Raw genomic sequence first — 5,326 nt, 5'->3', positions numbered from 1 at the left:
GGTTTTCAGTTGGAACCGCCCCTTTTTTGGGGTGATCAATGCATTTGAATGGGCACATTTTCACAAAATGGCTGGATCCGCCCCTGATGTGTTTCAGTTTAGATTAGACTAACTGAGACAGATCCAACCATTTTTTAAAAGGGGAACCTCACCCAGGATAAGCAGAGTCGGAGTTAGTCATTTTTCAAAAAGGGAGACATAATGTAAATTGAGTTTTTTTCGCATCACTCACTAAACAGGTCCGAGTAGTGTGCAGTGGCGGATCCAGGAGGGTTCCCGGTTGGAATCGCCCTTTTGTAGGGTGATCAATGCATTTGAATGGGGACATGGATCCTAACCCAGGATAAAGGGTCAGTTCCAACTGATATCCCTATCCAAATGAATTGATCGTCAACAAAAAAGGGAGGTTCAACCTCCGGAATCCCCCTCCCCTAGATCCGCCACTGACCGCACAAGGATAATAGTTACGCTGAACGGTGCCCACTGGTCACCCTATAAATAGTACTCTTCTGTGTAGTAATATTGTAGTTCTAAAAATAGAAAACTAAAAATAGACAATTCTTCTTTCTATTTAGCAATACACCATAGATCTAGAGCCTGTCACCGTCTGTATTATCTGTAAGTAAAATTAACATAGCGAGCAATTAAATACAATGAATAACACAAACTTAAGTTTAATTAAGTCATTCAAAGCAAAATATTTGTTTCATCCATTTTGCATGATTTGTCATTTGTGATGACACGTTTTTTCAAATGTTCGAATCACAGACTAGAAGGAAATCTTTTTTCAGAAGTCCCCAGAAAATGTAGATGAGAGTGGTATGTATGCATTTAATTTATTGTATCAAACCTTTAATAAGATGGAAACATACACTATGTTTATATAATGCTGCAACTATTATTCTTTTTGAACTTAAAACTTGCAATCGTTTCTGGTAAAATGGCCGATTAGGCTTGATTGAACAAATCATTTTTTGTTTCTTGATTACCTTACACAAATATTTAATTTGATTACATGTGGTCATCTTAACTAGAAATGGGATTGGTTAACCTCTGTTTGCTTTAATATGCTAGAATGAGGTAACTTCTGGTCACCTTTTTCATATATTGGATTTGGTCACCTCTGGTCACCTTATGTAAATATTGGATTTGGTGACCTCTGGTCATCTTATCTAAATATTAGATTTGGTGACCTCTGGTCACCTTATGTTAATATTGGATTTGGTTACCTCTGGTCACCTTATGCAGATTTCAGATTTGGTTATCTCTGGTAATTAACATTTACATACAACTAGTTGATGTTTTTCATATCATTTGTAGAAAGTTTGAGACAATGAAAGAAAGAGAAAAAAGAAGAAGAACAGGTTTGATATACATTATGGGTTCAACAAGAATATAGAATATTATTACATTAAGTTTAATATACCGATAAAATTTTACACAATGAACATTATCTTTCATGATCATCTACAAACAAATCTAAGAAAAATCCTTGATCTTTCATCATTGCCAAGAGCATGGACAGTTGATAATTTAGTAAATTTCTACTTATCCTCATCAGATACTTTTGGATAAATAAAATTGAATTTACTAATACAATTATCATATGTTTATCTTCTTTTTTCAGAAGTCCTCAGAAAATGTAGATGAGAGTGGTATGTATGCATTTAATTTATTTTATAAAACCTTTGATATGATGGAAACATACACTCTGTTTATATAATGCTGCAACTATTATTCTTTTTGAACTTAATACTTGCAATCGTTTCTGGTAAAATTGCCACTTAGGCTTGATTGAACAAATCATTTTTTTGTTTATTGATTACCTTACACAAGTATTTAATTTGATTACATGTGGTCATCTTAACCAGAAATGGGATTTGATTTCCTCTGGTGGCCTTAACATGCTAGAATGGGGTAACTTCTGGTCACCTTCTTCATATATTGGATTTGGTGACCTCTGGTCACCTTTTGATAATATTGGATTTGGTCACCTTATGTTAATATTCGATTTGGTTACCTCTGGTCACCTTATTCATATATTAGATTTGGTGACCTTTGGTCAACTTATGTTAATATTGGATTTGGTTATCTCTGGTCACCTCATGTTTATATTGGATTTGGTTATCTCCGGTCACCTTATGTTTATATTGGATTTGGTTACCTCTGGTCACCTTATGTTAATATTGGATTTGGTTACCTCTGGTCACCTTATGCAGATTTCAGATTTGGTTATCTCTTGTAATTTACATTTACATACAACTAGTTGATGTTTTTCCTATCATTTGTAGAAAGTTTGAGACAATGAAAGAAAGAGAAAAAAGAAGAAGAACAGGTTTGATATACATTATGGGTTCAACAAGAATAAAGAATATTATTACATTAAGTTTAATATACCGATAAAACTTTACACAATGGACATTATCTTTCATGATCATCTACAAACAAATCTAAGAAAAGTCCTTGATCTTTCAAACATTGCCAAGAGCATTGACAGTTGATAATTAAGTCAGATAATACTGATCCTCATAAGATACTTTTGGATAAATAAAATTGAATTTACTAATACAATTAACATATATTTATCTTCTTTTTTCAGAAGTCCTCAGAAAATGTAGATGAGAGTGGTATGTATGCATTTAATTTATTTTATAAAACCTTTGATATGATGGAAACATACACTCTGTTTATATAATGCTGCAACTATTATTCTTTTTGAACTTAATACTTGCAATCGTTTCTGGTAAAATGGCCACTTAGGCTTGGTTGAACAAATCATTTTTTTGTTTATTGATTACCTTACACAAGTATTTAATTTGATTACATGTGGTCATCTTAACCAGAAATGGGATTTGATTTCCTCTGGTGGCCTTAACATGCTAGAATGGGGTAACTTCTGGTCACCTTATTCATATATTGGATTTGGTGACATCTGGTCACCTTTTGATAATATTGGATTTGGTCACCTTATGTTAATATTCGATTTGGTTACCTCTGGTCACCTTATTCATTTATTAGATTTGGTGACCTTTGGTCACCTTATGTTAATATTGGATTTGGTTATCTCTGGTCACCTCATGTTTATATTGGATTTGGTTATCTCTGGTCACCTTATGTTTATATTGGATTTGGTTACCTCTGGTCACCTTATGTTAATATTGGATTTGGTTACCTCTGGTCACCTTATGCAGATTTCAGATTTGGTTATCTCTTGTAATTTACATTTACATACAACTAGTTGATGTTTTTCCTATCATTTGTAGAAAGTTTGAGACAATGAAAGAAAGAGAAAAAAGAAGAAGAACAGGTTTGATATACATTATGGGTTCAACAAGAATAAAGAATATTATTACATTAAGTTTAATATACCGATAAAACTTTACACAATGGACATTATCTTTCTAGATCATCTACAAACAAATCTAAGAAAAGTCCTTCATCTTTCAAACATTGCCAAGAGCATTGACAGTTGATAATTAAGTAAGATAATACTGATCCTCATAAGATACTTTTGGATAAATAAAATTGAATTTACTAATACAATTAACATATATTTATCTTCTTTTTTCAGAAGTCCTCAGAAAATGTAGATGAGAGTGGTATGTGTGCATTTGATATATTGTGTCAAACCTTTAATATGATGGAAACATACACTATGTTTATATAATGCTGCAACTATTATTCTTTTTGAACTTAAATCTTGCAATCGTTTCTGGTAAAATGGCCACTTAGGCTTGATTGAACAAATCATTTTTTGTTTCTTGATTACCTTACATAAATATTTAATTTGATTACATTTGGTCATCTTAATCAGAAATGGGATTTGTTAACCTCTGGTGACCTTAACATGCTAGAATGGGTTAACTTCTGGTCACCTTATTCATATATTGGATTTGGTGACTTCTGGTCACCTTATGTAAATATTAGATTAGGTGACCTCTGGTCACCTTATGTTAATATTAGATTTGGTGACCTATGGCCACCGTATGTTAATATTGGATTTGGTTACCTCTGGTCACCTTATGCTGATTTCAGATTTGGTTACCTCTGGTCATCAAAACATATAAGTCATGTTATGTTTTTTATCATTTGTAGGAAATGTAAGACAATCGAAGACAGGAAATAAAGAACAAGAACAGGTTTGATATGCATTACTGGTTCAGCAAGACTATAGAATTTTATTGCATATTACATTTAAAATATTAATAACACTCAACAGAATGAAAATTGTCTATCCTGATCTTTTAAAAAACAAATCTTAGAAAATCATTGACCTTTCAAACATTGCCAGTGCATTGACAGTTGATAATTTAGTCAATTTTTACTAATCCTCATAAGATAGTTTTGGATAAATAAAATTGAATTTACTAATACAAATATCATATATTGATCTTTTTGTTTTTCAGAAGTCCTCAGAAAATGTAGATGAAAGTGGTATGTATGCATTTTATTTGTTATATATAATTCTTATATGTGATGGATAAGTACATCAAGTGTGTATGATACTGAAACTATTATTCTATTTGAACTTAAAACTTGTTATCGATAGCTGTAAAATGGCTACTTCGGTTTGATTGAAAAGTTGTTTTTTTTGGTATATTTAATCGGCTACTTGTGGTCAACTTTACCAGATATGGTATTTAAGTACGCTAAGTAACCTTAAAATGATATAGAATTGTGTTACCACTGGTCACCTAATGCAGTTATTAGACTTGGTTACCTAAAGCAGATATTGTATTTAGTTATCTTTGGTCACTTTCTGTTGTTATTTGAATTCTCTTGGCACCTTTTGCAGATTTCGAATTTTGTTATTTACTGGTCATTAAAATTTACAAAAAATGGTCATGTAAAGTCTTAGATGTATGATTGTTTTATTAGTTGTTGTTGGCTTTGAACTAGTGAGTACTCTCAGATCTGTACAAATTGTCTTTTTGTTGTTGGGATGTATAAGTGCCGAGCCACTTTCACTCTTTTTTGTTAGATGTTTTTCTATTTGCATCCAGGGACCTATATTAACTGTTAATATAGGTCCCTGTTGTATCCATCTGTTGAGTGAAACCTTTTCGAACTGATTTGATAGTTCGTTCTTATGTTGTACTATTACACCACTGTCCCAGGTTAGGGGAGGGTTGGTATCCCACTAACATGTTTACCCTGACACATTATGTATGTATGTACCTGTCCCAAGTCAGGAGCATGTAATTCAATGGTTGTCGTTTGCTGCTGTATTACATATTTGTTTTTCGTTCATTTATTTGGACATCAATTATGCCGTTAGTTTTCTCATTTGCAATTACACTACAATTTCTTTTTTAAATGTTGAGTT

General features: G+C 32.2%; 1 long non-coding RNA gene across 2 annotated transcripts; it reads left to right on the top strand.

The window, feature by feature from the left end:
* The first annotated feature begins 454 nt into the window (after positions 1-454).
* Positions 455-4,391, top strand: LOC143076679 (uncharacterized). 2 transcript variants are annotated; one of them, XR_012978750.1, is made up of 8 exons: positions 455-618; positions 792-819; positions 1,321-1,364; positions 1,628-1,655; positions 2,292-2,335; positions 2,600-2,627; positions 3,264-3,307; positions 3,572-4,391. It is a non-coding gene; the product is annotated as an uncharacterized LOC143076679 (long non-coding RNA). The 2 variants fall into 2 exon arrangements; XR_012978749.1 differs by having other exon boundaries at positions 2,292-2,627.
* Positions 4,392-5,326: the final 935 nt, after the last annotated feature.

The sequence above is a fragment of the Mytilus galloprovincialis genome, chromosome 5 (assembly GCF_965363235.1).
Source record: "Mytilus galloprovincialis chromosome 5, xbMytGall1.hap1.1, whole genome shotgun sequence".
NCBI classification, from domain to species: domain Eukaryota; kingdom Metazoa; phylum Mollusca; class Bivalvia; order Mytilida; family Mytilidae; genus Mytilus; species Mytilus galloprovincialis.
The sequence above is the reverse complement of the archived record's forward strand: the minus strand, read 5'-3'. Positions and strand labels throughout refer to the sequence as shown.